Source organism: Nanorana parkeri, unplaced genomic scaffold (assembly GCF_000935625.1).
Source record: "Nanorana parkeri isolate BGI_ZX_2015 unplaced genomic scaffold, ASM93562v1 scaffold319, whole genome shotgun sequence".
NCBI lineage: Eukaryota > Metazoa > Chordata > Amphibia > Anura > Dicroglossidae > Nanorana > Nanorana parkeri.
Genome location: NW_017306587.1, coordinates 31761 through 47838, shown reverse-complemented (window position 1 = coordinate 47838; position 16078 = coordinate 31761).

The following is a 16078-nucleotide window of genomic DNA, read 5'->3' as shown; positions in this document are numbered from 1 at the left end:
GCACATGACTGGAACATAGCTTCACTTCATTCACCAAGGAAAATTCCCGTTGCAGAGTGCAAGGTGAACAGTCTATTCCTTTAGTAAATGTACCTATTTCACAGAAGAAATTACATGAATTAAGTGAAATGAAATCAGTAGAACAATGACACTGAAACACTTCCTAAGAATACTGTGGAGCTTACTTGCTCTACCTGCCAATCAGACCAATGAATCTTTAGAAGCCTTCAAATATATATGTGTATAACGTGTGTGTGTGTGTGTGTGTGTGTGTGTGTATGGCTGTTGTTGGGCTGTTTTATCATTTTATTGGAAGGGGGTGTTCGGTGTCTTTCATACAGCAATGTGAAATATAACTATACATAACTAAAGATTCCTATTGTAATATATAATTGTGAAACATAACTATACATAACTAAAGATTCCTATTGTGATATATAATTGTGAAACATAACTATAAATAAAGATTCATATTGTAATATATTTTTGCTAAAATACAAAGTACACAATGGATAAGAAAATCTAGCACCTTGGTGCTCAACACATGGTTTGTAGGTAGCATGTGTCGCACTGGCTCTCTGTGTGCAGCCCCCTGTATCCTGGGCTACTTCTGCCATCTCTTGGTTACTTTACAGAGCACCAGCAGGGTGCCTGGTGCTTGAATACCCTAAAGCAATACCAATGCTGTCAGGCAGAGTTATCTTTGCCCGATAGTACAAGTACAGTCCCAACTGGATGGGGGAGAGAAAGTGGTGTGGGAGGGTGTGGTCAGGTAGTAACCACTTACTACCAACATGGAGGGGGGTGTTAAATTTTACAGTCACTGACTACCAAAGGGGTAGGCAGACGCGCCCTCCAATCAGGCAGTGTAGAGGGCCGCCCGCAGTGGCCTCGGAAGAGCGAGCGGCCGCCCGATGACAGCCAGGTGATCGTGTCAGGGAGAGGGAGCCATGGCTTCGTTTAGCGGGGGTCGTGACGGCGCCCCCCCTCAGTCCTGCGCCCGGGGCAAGTGACCCCCCCGCACCCCCGGTTGTTACGCCACTGATCACCACAGCAGGGAAAGGGGGGTTAAATAGCACTGCCACACTGACCACTAGTGCAAGGAGGGGTTAACAGCACTGCCACTTATTACTAATGCTGGGGGAGTTTAGTATTACTGCCACTGATGCTGGAAGTTATCATTGCATCCACTAACACAAATGCTGGAGGTTATCATTGCGTCCACTAACACAAATGCTGGGGGTTATTATCGTGTCCACTAACACAAATGCTGGGAGTTATTATCACGTCCACTGACCCAAATGCTGACGGTTATTATTGTGTCCACTGACACCAGTACTAGGGGTTATTATTGCAGTCAGTAGCACCAAAGCTGAAAGTTTCTTGCTGCACTTGCTGACACCAATCTGGGGGGTTATTATTGCACCCACTGACACCAATATCATCATTGCCACTGAGACCAATGAAGGGGCTTATTTTACTTTCACTTTCTCTTTTGTGTGCATTGTGGTTGAGAGCCTTGGTGAAAAACTGACTTTGCCAAAAAAACCTTACCACCTGAAGTAGATTAATGTGCTGACCACTGAGAACATAGATCATTAATATTACAAGTAACATATATTTAAAAAGTCCAACACTGTACTAAACCAATAGATACGTAAAATGACTTTAGTTTTCCTAAAACTTTTCTTTAAAGGACAACTAAATCCAAAACATTGATACAAAGTTGGAGCTATGCTACGTTTTATTACTGTGTCCCTGCTGGGCAGATTTCCCCTCACTTTCTGTCTCCCTGTGGATGTCTCCCTACTGGGAATAACCGCAAGTAATAAAACAAACCTTACAGAGATCCTAATCCTTTTCTACTCGGAAAAAAAAAGCAAAAAAGAAGTCTACTGTTGAGCTTTAATGATCGACAGTTTTATTTAATTTATTTATAGCATTTCTATAGTGCCAGTTTGCTCCATAGTACTTCGTAGAGTGTCTGGATCCATTTACATTTGTCCTTTAAGAAGATTACATTCTGTTCCTTTCTCACTAATATGCACTGTAGGGGAAGTCAATCAAGCTACCAATTTGTTTTTTGGATTGTAGGAAAGACCTGAACACGCGTTGCAAACCAGAAGAATGTGCAAACTCCATGCAAACAGCATCTCAGGTGGGATTCAAACTCTGCATTCAAGGTAAGAGTGCAAAACTAACTGCCTATGACCATTCGTGCTTTCTTCTTGTGATCTTAGATGACATTTGGCATATTTTGTAATGCACGGATAGGACACACTTCTTCAGATGACATTTCTGTTTACGTAAAGTGGAAATGTTAAGAAAGTTTTCATTCTGCTTCCAAATTATTGTTCTAGACTTAGTAAACCTGGTCGTAATATGCTCTATGCACATGGCAGTAAAAAAACGCAATGCAAATATTTTTGGTTTATGGATCTGAACGCAGGTATATTGTTTTCAAAGGAGTAATATACACAGGTGCGTAAACATGCTCTGCATTCAGCTCCGTAACACAAATTAGATCTGTGTCTGAGAACCACCGTTTAGGCACTTATGCATGCACTTGCGTATGTGTAAATGCGTAAATGAAGTAAAAACAGGAAAATGACATTGAAAACAGAGCAGGAGGAATAGAACAAGAAATGTATGCATTTAAACACATACATGTTTATGTATGTGTACAAATAGGCATTTTTCTGTTCATTCCCCTTTTGGGCCAGAAAAAATAACAGGGGTATATGATCAGTAAATGTATTATAGTCATGTGCATCTTACTTATGAGCTCAACACCTATCCTTCACCTTACCCCAATGCATGATTGGTTACACAAATGCAGTTCGCTGAGCCATACTAATACCTTTAGAGCAGCAGTTACCAGCTGACTGGATCGGCTGCAATATGTAGGTCTGTCAAGAGAAAGTACTGTCACTGAAATGTAAGGACCCCAAGGCTGCAGTGGGGAACAGTATTGAGCGCTGTAAGTATGATCTCAGGTGCAGTATTTAAAAATGTGCTTATGCAGAGTGAGGTTCAAGAAATCCTGTCACATGTCTGTCATATGGTTATGAAAAACATTCTGAAACTATTTTGAAGATGCTTACACCTTACAAAGTCATGCTGCTGTTGCTCATTATTCAGAGATTTCAAATCATTAAACTTCTGATACTATAGCATTAAAGTTCAGAGATCTCTTTATAATTCCTTCAGCCTGAAATAATTCATCAAAATGGCACCACTCACACTGAATTTAGAAAAACATTTGAAAAATAATTTTACCCAGCAATATATTATTTTATATAATCTGTGAACTTCTGCATGACAAAGCTCTTGTATTTGGTGTCAGTTTCCATGTAATTGGAGACGTGAACCACAAAAAGAAGCTAACGAATAGTTTGCCTATTTTTTTTAGAAAGTGCTAAACTTAAATGATAGCAAATATAATTAAAACATTCTTTTTCTGCAGTGTAACCAATGGGATCATTACTTTAATTTGCAGGCAAGGCCCTGTTCTCCTGCTGTACCAATATTGTTTCAAAAAGAAATAAATAATAATATTAAATATTATGACAGATAGTCATAACAGCTTAAAAGTGATGTTCACCAAGTTACAAAATACCTGACTTATGAAAATGAAACATTATATAAACTGTCTAATACATTCTTAAATATGCCACTAACATAGACTGCATATGGTAAGAGCAGCATTGTGAAAATTATGTGAGGTGTTACTGAAATAATTAATAGTGTAAAAAAAACTTAAACAGGGAGAATTGTATTTATGGGTTCCATAAATTTACATTATTGTAATTCTGACACACATAATTAAGGTTACTCAAATTATTTTTGAAAGTAAAATTTAGTTTACAGAGTGTCTGTATTTGATTCTTTATAAATATGGAAATTTGAAAAATATCTTCTGAATGTGTGCACATCCATTTGAAAACAAGCAAATTGTATCAGAAAGTAGTCGGCTGTGTATTAAAAATTATTCAGAAAAATAAATCTAAGTAGTATGGAATGTTCCAAATTACTAAACATTGGAGCAAGCATATGAAACAAGGCAGTCCAAATCTATAAACACTTGATAGTCAATAAATTAGACACTGAAACATTTTAACCTCTGAAGTATAAGAGAAACAGTTAAGGAGCAAACCCATTGAGAGTAGCAGCACTCATTTTATTGGAAATATTCATAAATTCTAAAAAATATTAACTTATTTGTAGGTGATAAATCTTACATCGAAAATACAAAATCAGTGTTTCCTTTTCAATGTATGTTGACAATATATGACTCATGAAAACTGTAGTTCAAGGTTATTTATTTATGTATTTTTTATAGCCCAAGGCACTGTTGTTCTGCCATGTGCATGTTCTGTTCCAATTTATAGCTTTCATGTACAGTAACAGAACACCATATAACCAAAGAATCGTTCAACAGTTATTTGAGAGAAGATAGACTTTTTTTTTTAGACTTTTTAAAACACTTATAGCTTAGTTTAAAGATGCAAGTGTCAATTCAGATTTTATGGCATATTAGAAAAGAAATAGGAGTAAAAATAAAGTCAACATAAACAATCTTGTATTTGTACAAATTAAGTGACATTAAACAGGTTCTGAAAATTATTTTATTTGCAGAAATTCCCTTTTTTGGGTGACAATTTATGGCTAAAGTCAAATCTTCAAAGTTTACATGTTGCAGCTTCAGTTAAATGGACAAAATGTATTGGGTAAGGTGAGCCTTCTCATACAGTGCTTTCCATAAGCCCTTATTCACACCTCTGTGATGTGACATAGCAGAAGCGGTGCAGGGTATGGTTGTGGTGCGCTGCAGTAGGCAGCCTATTAATTTGAATGGGCTGCCTACAGCAGCTATATCACACAGAGAGAAGTACCGGCACCTTTTTTAAAATTGCATTTACTTTGGTACTGTGTATCAACTTACAGGCTTCAATCTCAAAGTTGTAAACACATGTACAGTGCTTGTGTATTTATAGCTATTGCCCAATCAGAATGCTGCAAAACAATGGCAAAATATGAAAGCTTAAAGCATGACAAATAATCTTAGTACATCTTCTACATAGGGGTCCATTCACTAAGCTGCCGTAGGCAGCCGAGTGAATAAATGACCTGAAGTGAAGTGAGCCGAACGCTGTTCAGCTATTCACTTCAGGCTTGTATGGCTGATTCCAGCCGTATATCGGCTGAAATCAGCCGTACATCGGCTTGCTTCGTGCCTACCGCAGCTAAATCACACGGAAAAAAGTACCTGCAACTTTTTTTATTAAAATTGCATTTACCTATTGCAACCTAACCTATTATCATGCAATAAGGTACGATACAATGCACATGCAATGGCAAAGTGTGTTGTGATGCCATTAAGAAATGATGGGACTAAAACGCACCTAACATTGCATTGCATGTGGTCCCGCATTGCATTGATGTGAATGGAGCCTAAGTATTTTCCTCCTTGGACTTTTCTATATTTTGTAGTGCTGTCAGACTAAAACAACTATAATAGGCACTATCCATTTTATTTACACAGCATACTTAATTGCACCTGCAAACATTTGTTTATTCATAAATTGTGACACAAATGTTATAAAAGAATAGATGACTCCACCAAGTAAATACATTATATATAAATACAACCATCTTTTGTGGCTGTTACAATTGCAAACCCTTTGGAAGTACGCAGGGCCGGCCTTAGGGGTGTGCGAGCGGTGCGGCCGCACAAGGCGCCCGACACAGCTCGTCCTCGGGGCGGCTTCTCTCCTCCTCTTTCATCAAACAAAACAAATGTTTATGCTATTCAGCCATTGGCGTGTTCTGGAGGCAGGGCGCATGATGTCATATAACACCGCACATGTTGGGCGCCGCCATCTTTGTGTATATCTTGGTATACACCATGATGGCGGCCATATATCGGCGTGTGACGTCTGGGTTTAGTGTTATGTTTTTTATTTTTACTTTTCTAGATATACTTACTTGAAAAAAGGGATTGGCATGACAACCTGGCACTTTATTTTATATACACTCTATTTTAGTTTGACATTTATTGTTTGCCTTCTGTTGTTTTATTTGATAAGAATACTTATAGTGTGCCTACAAGTTTAATACCTTTGAATAAGTTTTATTTTTATCATACTTTTTAATATATTTTTGTTTGCGGCTTAACAAGGATATTGGGGGAAATGGGTGTGGTTACTGGGGGTGTGGCCACTGAGGGGTGTGGTCACTGTGGGGCGTTATAAAGCTCTCGCACAGGGCGCCTAAAGGCCTAAGGCCAGCCCTGGAAGTACGTCTCTTGTAGCTCTTAGCTTTACAGAATTATTTTTGCTCATTCTTGGCAAAACATTTCTAGGCTTGATGGGGACTATTGCTGAACTGCAATTTCCAGATCTCACCACAGTTTCTCAAGTAGCCCAAGGCCTGGGAGTTAACTGTACAATTCTAAGACATTCAGGGATATTTGTAAACCACCTTAGTGCAGCTTTGGCTATGTTTCAGGTCATTGTCTTGCTAGAAAATTAGTCTCCATCCTAGTATCATAATTTTCTCTAGAATTGTCAATTTTCAAGTCCTCCCCATAACATTGTGCTACAGCCACAATGCTTGACTGTGGGGATGCGTTCTCAGGGTGATGAACAGCTTATACATTCCACCTCATGAATTATGTTGCATTAAGGTCAGAAAGTTCAATTTCGGGGTCATCGGACCAGAGCACTGTTTTTCACGGGATTGAAAGTTTTCTTCTCATCACTCTTCCATAAAGCCCAGCTATGGCTCTACTGGGAAGTACAGATATCCATCCGAATTGATAGATAACTAGATCAAAAAAATATTTTTTTATTCAAAAGATGGAGCAAAAGAAACCTAAGAAACGTTGGTCTTCTTTCTTGATGAAGGAAGTTCTGTCTCAACAAAGTGTGGAAGGGAAAGGAAGGACAATGAATGACCTCTGGAAATTGTCTTTACTGTCCACGGGTTGAAAATTGTATCTGTCCAGATTTTCAGAAAGTGTAGGCAAGCTTTTTCTTAAAAACTCTGGGGTGTTGCTAAAATTATGTATTTAGTCTGGTATCATGTAACAGTTAACACTTAGATGTTGTTTCAATTTAACTAGTTGTGTGACTTCTGAGGGCAGCTGGTTCTACCACAGCTTATAAAACATTGTTGCAAGAAAGAGTGTGAATAGATATGTCATCAAGTATGAGATGTATGTATTGCTTGTATATATATTTGTCAAAAATTTTATCTTTCTACTCACAAGCCATTGGGCCTCATTGACTAAAGGATATACAGTACATGTATGCATCAATTGTTTATGGGCAAGTCAATCGGATCCTTGCATAATTCACAGTGTGCTGGTGATACTCATGGAATACACATGGTGATACTCATGGATACACACTGGCTGCAGTGTATTTATGTGGAATTTAGTAACCATTGGGGTTTGCTAAGGAATATACATTTTTAGGTAAGCTGTTTACATGCACATTCCATAGAGTGACTGGTATATTTTAACTTTGCTGTTGTTAATTTGCTTTGGTACAGTTGCTTTTACGTTCAACTTAAAGGCTTCAATCTCAAAGTTGTAAACACATGTACAGATCTTGTGTATTTATAGCTATTGCCCAATCAGAATGCTGCAAATCAATGGCAAAATATAAAAGCTTAAAGCATGCCAAATAATCTTAGTAGATCTTCTACATAGTGTTGCATAAATTAAAACTTTACTATAAATATGTATGAAAATATCAAAGAATATAATGAAAGCAATATTAAACAAACATGTGAGAAAGATGATAGAAATTTCATTCACAGTAAAACATTCTTTAAAAGATGTTGAGGCTGATCATATAAAAAAAAAAAAAGACAAAATCATTAATGTACCCATAACACAGTATGATAGAAATAGATGTGTTCTAAAGAAGAAGGGGTGCTGCTCCCACCACTCCAGGTATAGGCTGGCAAATGATGAGGCACAAGAAGTCCCCCATTGCCAATCCCAGACTCTGGGAACCATTAACACATTATAAACGAGCAGAACTTTCAAAAGAGTATAATTAAGTTCACACTGGGAAATATGAAGCTCATCCAGGAATCTGGCCTGAATATGCCAGTCTTTTAAAAAAAAAAACATCCAAAAGATATATGGGTCTTGCAGTATGGTCATGTAGAGCTGCATTTTCACTAAAGCATAAAATGTTGGATTTATTAGATGTAACATTTTTAAACAAACCTCTGCAATAATAGTGGACATTATTATTTACTGTACAAATGGTAATGAAATAAACTCTGACTGAAGTTTTGCATGATGCATGCCACGGCCATATGGAGCCACGGGCCATTAGACAAAATTATTTATTTCACATATAAACATATTGGGCACTGTTAATGATAATGGTATTGGCAACCTTATCAGAGGTTCTTGGTATAGATGATTACTGCTTGAGAAAGATTGTCTGTATTGTAGCCACTTACCATTAATGACTCCATACAGACTAGATGGAAAGAGAAACTCCAATATCCTCTATTATTATACAGGTAAAAGCATTTGGGTAATTTCCTTTCAGCTCATTTATTTGGGTGTATGCCCTATTTGGTTTGGTACCATTAGTTGTGATGGCTATACTTTTGGCACAAGTTAAGAATTGGGTCAATAGTTGAGGTGATATATTTGTTTTGGGGTTAGATAGAGTAGGGAAGGATCAGGTTTTTAGTGCTGTCAGTGTAACATTGGGAACATTCACCCTTTCTATTTGTCCTGGTGGCCATTGTCACCAAGACAGAAAATAATGGAAAATCCAAATTTTACAGTTGTCACCAGAATAAGAGGTTTCCTCACTTTGCAGAGATTTTCTTTTATGTTTTGTTGGATTTCTGGTACAGGAAGTAAAGGGAAAGGTCCCTACTGTGATTTTAACCCTTCTATACTCTATTCAAGAAATAATTTTGGCTATACATACACTTTAAGCATTACATGTGTGTTAAGCAAGTTTGCTGTTATGTACACATTCATTGTATATGTTTATACTTTTCATTTTCATTGTTGCTCTGCTTTGATTTTGCTTATTGCTCCGCTCCTCAGCACACAGAGGACTTTCTACTGGTATTGTATTTCAGTATATATACAGCTAGCCTGTTTGACTTCTGAGACACTCTGGCTCTCTAAGATGCTCTTTTTATACCCCATATTGTTACTGGCCTGTTGCCAAATAACCTAGTTAGTTGCAAAATATTCTTCCAGCTCTTCCTTGTTAGTACCACATAGTTTTCCAGCTTTATGTTGCTCTGTCCCAACTTTTTTTGGACATGTTGCTGTCATTATCTTAAACATTTGCAAATGATTGCATTCTGGTTTTATGTAGATTTTACACAGCGTCCCAACTTTTGGAAACTTGGAATTGGGGTTGTATTACAATAAGACATATGTACATACATTGGAGCATAGCTGAAGAGAAAGTGATGGAAAGGGGAGACACTGCGCAAGTGGATAACATTATCTCCTCTCCTGAGTGTCAGCTGTGCAGGGGGTGTGTCACAGGTTGACTACAGGAATACAAGCATATCCCAGGGGAAAAAAAAAAAGGGATGCACACTGACTTAGTTAACATGGATCTGCTTTCATGGTTAGCATGGTCAGGAACAAATGCATCAAGAAGGGGACTAGCAGACTCACCAGGTATGTATTGTGGGTTTTAGATCATACATAATTAAAAGGCTTAATTACATCAAATCTAAGGGACAAAATATGAATTGCTAAAGTTTTTAATTTTAGGGTTACATACACTTTATATCCCATTCAATTCTACTGGTGTGTAATAAGTTTTCAGTCCATTCAGGGCAGGTCATCACTGGGGAATGGCTGAAGGACCCATCTATCCAGTGGCTCCTTAGAGTGTAGCGTTACATATATAAATATATATTATGCTGTTGCAGCGATACATCTGTGAACAGCATAAATCATGATTCTTCAGTAATTAAAATAAGGCATAAAAACGGCATAATTTCGCACTCAATGCACACTACAAATGGGGACTGCAAGGTATACACTAAACAGGAGTATACGTTTATGCAGAATAAGTTAAAGCAGAGCTACAACCCATACCCATCCTTTACAGCCAGGGAAGGTGGTATATTAGCCTTTATTTGGATTACAGTTGCCATGGTGCTGCACATGTGATCAGCTATGACACTAGCCATTTGAGAGCTTGAAAGTTTGGTTGAGAGCTGAAATAAGCACACTGGCAACCTTGACAGTTGGCATGCCTTAAAAGTAACTGTTTTGGGAGACAGTGAAATTGGTGGGTCAAGTTCTGCTTTAAGGGACTTCGTTTACTGTGTGCATGGCTTTAAAAGCACAATCATATGAAAGCACAACATAAATATACCAATTATCTTAAAGGACGGTTTCTACTTGCTCTAGTATCTTCGCACTAGCAGCAGCTGTAAAAAAAGTGCTACCTAATTGTGATGTTTACCAAATACCAAACCATAAACTATCCTTGGTAAATAACACAATAAACTGCAATTTATACTACGTATAGTGGGGGGAATTTTTCAAACCAATTGCGAGTGTTTGAACTTGCACGGAATATATTTGCACCAGATTTATGATGCTAGTGTAATGTTGTCGATAAATGAGGTTTGATACACTCCAGGAAAGAAGACTTCTAACTTCAGGCATAAAGCTTAGCTGTCGCATCTTGAAGAAGTGGTCATGGGGACTTCTTAAGTTGTGATTATTTTCTTAGGTGATGCTCCAGTTTCAGACAGCCCAGAACAAGTGCAGATGAAAACAGGTGCAAAAAACATGCAACGGAAAAAGTAGTGCAAGCTCTGGTAAAAACAAGTGCAAAAAACATACCGTTGAAAAAGTAGTGCAAGCGCTGAAGAAAACAGGTGCAAAACACGTGCAGTTGGAAAAGTAGTGCAAGCTCAGGTCAAAACAGGGGCTCATGTTTAAAGACAGATTTGCACATAAAAAAATTATTTAAGAGGCTAAAACTGTGGCAAATGCTTTGTTAAATTCCCCCCAGTATAATTAAAAGGATAAGAAAGAAATTCTGTATCGTAACTAAACTAAAAGCCATGCAAGTAGTTTTAAAAAAGAATTATTATGCAGATTTATGTAGGTTTTTCTGGTAATGTTAATGAGTTAGTGAGGGTTCAGTACGCTGCCAAATACTGTTTAACTTCACTAATCTTTTGAAAATGGTAAGAAATATAATCTGCTGATGATGCTATCCTAATATATATCTGAGTAAGCATTAAATTCAGCAGATATTATTATATGGTATAAGATTTATTTGAGAATAATCAGGAGAATTACATATGTTTTGCTTTTTAAATGGATTAAAATGAAACTTTTAAATAGTTACTATACAGGTCTACAAGCAAAATTATATACAAAAGTGGGTGGCATTTAGTTGCAGACGTGGGGCATTCTAAATGTCAAGGCTATTTAAAAGTAATATTTCAGATTTTTGTTATTAAGAATCGGTACAGCTGTAAACAAAAATCCAGTTATTCATCCCACATCAGCAACTGGTATATAACTTTATACTCTAGATCATGCTCAGAAGCAGGCTTTTAAGTAGTATTAAACTTTCAAACATTTTTGCCTATGCACTTAGTCATCATATTGCCAAATAGCCGACTCCAACCCTCTCAGCTCAGCTTCTTTGAACTTCCTGTTCACAAGGCAAGCAATTTCATCAACTGCCTATCTACTAGCTTGGAGAAGGGAGTTAGGAGCAGGGAGGAAGGGAGTGTCTTGCCTTGCTGTTCCTGTGTGTCTGTGGAGGCAGACAAAGTATACTAACACACACAAGGGTGGATCCATAGGACCCTGCAAGGGAAAGAAGCCACCCTAAAACAGGATATCAGAACCAGTACTCAGGGGACCAGATAATTCTGCAGGAAGCTAGAACTTTAAAAACATCAAGGATCAGCATCTATTGTAAGTGATTTATTCCACATTTGAAATAGCTTAAAATCCTTTTGACTTTAATATCACTTTAACCCATTTGCTGCCAGGGACGTAAGGGTTATATTGGAACAGAACTGCTGGCAGCAGCCAGCTCAGTAACCCTTATGTCCGCTGCATTTGTTAAATGAACTTACACTTAGATAGTGTCTGAGACGTAGACTTTTTGTGTACAACCCCAATTCAAAAAAAGCGGGACACTGTGTAAAATCTACATAAAAACAGAATGCAATGATTTGCAAATCCCATAAACCCATATTTTATTCACAATAGAAAAAATATCAAATGTTTAAACTAAGAAAATGTACAATTTTAGAAAAAAAAAAAAAAGGTAATTTTGAAATTAATGGCAGCAACACGTCTCAGAAAAGTTAGGATAGGGCCATGTTTACCACAATGTAGCCCCCACTTCTTCTTTTAACAAGACTCTGTAAATGTCTGGGAACGGAGGCAAGTTGCTGGAGTTTTGGGAGAGGAATGTTGTCCCATTCTTGTCTGATATAGGATTCTAACTGCTCAACAGTCCTGGGTCTCCTTTGTCATATTTTTTTTTTCAAGATTCGCCAAATATTTTTAGTTGGTGAAAGGTCTGGACTGCAGACAGGCTAGTTAAGCACCTTAGCTCTTCTACTACGAAGCCATGCTGTGGTCATAGATGCAGTATGTGGTTTAGCATTGTCCTGCGCAAAAATGCAAGGCCTTCCATGAAAAAGATGTCATCTGGAAGGGAGCATATGCTGCTCTAAAACCTGGATATATCTTTCAGCATTGGTGGAGCCTTTCCAGATGTGCAAGCTACCCATTCCATACACACTGATGCACCCCCATACAATTTGTTTTTGAGATGTGTAGTATGAATGTGATCCATGGCCAAGAAGATCATCTACAAGGCATGTAAAAATGGTGGTTCCTGCTTTTTTCACTTACAGGCTCTGTGCATGTGTTGCATATCTACTTGTGCTCCCCACTGTGTATCTAGCAGTTTGGTACTTGTCCTTATTGGATTCCTGACAGCACGGGCTGATTCAAGTCTGCCCACCCCATCTCTTTGTAAGTTCATTGATCACTTTAGTGATCAGTCTACTTGTGTTACTGGTCTCAAACATGGTCATCAGCCTCTGTCCTATCTTCCTGTTCATCAACTAGTTTTAATGTTGTTGCTGTTGTAGGCTGGAACTCTTTTGTGGAAGCTCTTAATGGGAGTATATATTCAGTCTGAGACTTTTCTTGAGGCACAGGATGATCATGATTTACTGTGGTCTCTTCTAAATGAGGATAATAACATTCTTGCTCATCTGAGCATTCCTCCTCTGGCCAATGTCCATTTCTGTGTCTTTTATTTTACTCACTTGTCTTTTGTTCACTGGTAGTTTTGGAATGCAATGTTCAACAGGTAAATAATTCACTGGCAGTAAAAAATTCACGTGCAATACTCGAATAGCCTTTTTATCAGCTCAGGTTGGATCTTGTATCCAAGCCCATCTTTGATCCTTTCCACCACTCTGTGCACTGATTTTTTCCAGTATGAACGAAGCTTACCTGGACCTCCTCTCTCAGAAAGATTTCGTACTAACAACCCATCACCATGTTAAAGAGGTGCTCCTTTCAACTAACTATCATAGTACTTCCATTTAGCAGATGCTTTTTGGCTATTTTTGGATGTGATTTTCTAAGCTTCTAGCATTCGGCTTGTCCACCTCTGAGCAAATGTCAGGTGATTTGGTGGCTCTTTTTCTGATTTTAGTTAAGTATCAGGTCTATTGGCAACCAGGGAGATCTTCTATACAGTAGAAATAATGGTGAGTATCCAGTGGCTTTATGCCTGGTACAATTATACGCATGAACCAGATGTGGAAGATGTTCTTTCCAGTCAGACCTTTTCTCTTCCTCCAGAGTGCGAAGCATCTGCAACAAGCTACGGTTCAGTCTCCAAACTGGGTTACCCTGTGGATGGTAAGGAGTAGTCCTTGAATAAGAAATCTCTGCCAATCATTGCAGTGTCTGAACAGCTTATTATCAAATTCTAGATGTAGTTTCTCTGGATATCCAAAGCGTGGTATGAAATCCTGAACAATCTTCTCCACCGCATATTTTCCTGATTTGTTCTTTACTGGGTACACTTGTGCGGAGTGTGTGAAATGATCCACCAGTACAAGTATGTACTTGTATGCTCCTGTGCTTTGCTCCAAGTGAAGATAATCAATGGACACCAAACCCAAACGGGTTAACTTGTGGTGATCAAACCCATAGGTGCTCTTTCAGGACCAAGTTTTGCAGAATGTAGGTGGTAATTGCGCACTACTGGAGTCAACGGTCTCAAACCAAATCCAATAACAAGAAGTTTTCCTCCTTGTCGTTGATAAAGTACACTGCCTAGGCCTTTGTTAGACACATTGGTGTGCAAAACAAAGGGTAAGTCAAAATCAGAGTATGCCAGTATCGGTGGGCTGGTAAGCATAACCATAAACCTCGATGCAACAGCTTGGTGTCTACTGGATCGATGTTTTAGATGGCATTTGTGCTTTATTCCCACCTTTTCTCATCTGTCTACCTCGATAAGTTTGGTTGTTTTTTGTAATAGACTCTTCCTCAGTGTTCTGCAAGAGTTCATAAAGTGGCTTAGCCAGTCGAGAGAAATCTTTAATGAAGGACCTGTAAGTGGCTCAGGAAACCTAACAAAGTTCTGACTTCTTCAAATGTTTTTGGTTCTTTCCTTTTCAACTGTAATACAGCTTCAAGATCATTTGGGTCAATTTTGATGCCTTCTTCTGAAACCATTCAGCCAAGATATCAAATCTGCCGTTTAAAAAGTTCACATTTCTTTGGTCGGAGTTTGATGCCATTCTCACGCATTTGGCAAAGCACTTGCCTAATGTCATCGACATTCTCATGAAAGGTTTGGCATAGTAGCATAGTACCTCATTCAGGTAAGGGGAGGAACATTTGTCTTTGATGCCCTCTAGCACTGTGCCCATGCACCTCTGAAAAGGCTGCTGGAGCATTAGTTAGCCGAATGGAATACACTTCCACTCAGAGTCCCCAGGGCTAAAAGCCATCATACGTCTTGACTCCTCATCCATTAAGCCTTGATGATGAGCACTACCCTGGTCCATGATGGAGAACCATATAAATCCTCCTAGACTATCCAGCAAATCTTGGATTAAAGGTAATGGGTGTCTGTCTGGAAAAGTCTTTCGATTTAACCCCTGAAAGTCAGCACATAGCCGTAAGCTACTGTCCTTCTTTCGGACACAGACAAACCGTGATGAGTAGGCGGAGGAAGATTTCTTGATCCAACCTTGGTCAAGGAGGTTTTGGACATACTCTAACTTCCTTGTATAGGGGTTTTGTTATTGAACTATAGCATTTCTGAACGGCAGTTTCATCTTTCAGATTTTTCTTCAATTTCAAAATCTTCATCATCTCGAGCGAAGACATCTGATTCGCCATATAGCATTTGTCTGACTATCTCCTGTTCTTGTTTTGAGAGTTTTTAAATTGACAGGTGGGTGCCACTTATCAGTTTTGTTAATAGGTAACTGGCTCCAACTATCTATTTGACTAAGCTGATTTACATGAACTTTCCTTCTGGTTACTTCCCTTTCCAATGTCATCAACTGGAGTGAAGGGTAGGATTTCAAACACTGGAGTAATGGTACCCAATACTGTTCTTAGAGGAAGGTAAATGTAATTTTGAGTGTGGTTCAGGACAGGGATCTTCACCATTTTAAGGACACCACTTGGCACATCTACCACTGCAGGAAACAGTTCAAGTCCATCTTGGACGGGATATTCTGGAAGTGGTTCAAATAGCATGACTCCTTCAGGACATGCTCTAATTCTGCATTTGGTTTTCAGAAAGCTCACCTCTTCTAATTGTGAGTCCTTTCTTCCCCACTTTGACCAGACAAATATTGGACATTTCTCATTAGTCAGTTACTTGAATGACAACATTGACAATGTTGTTAGCTATACCCAGTCTTACTTTCATAGAATAGTCAAATCCAAAATACTGTTTGACTGGTCACTGTTTTCTCTGATCAATTCTTCAATGACATTAAACCCAAGTAGTGGATTGTCATT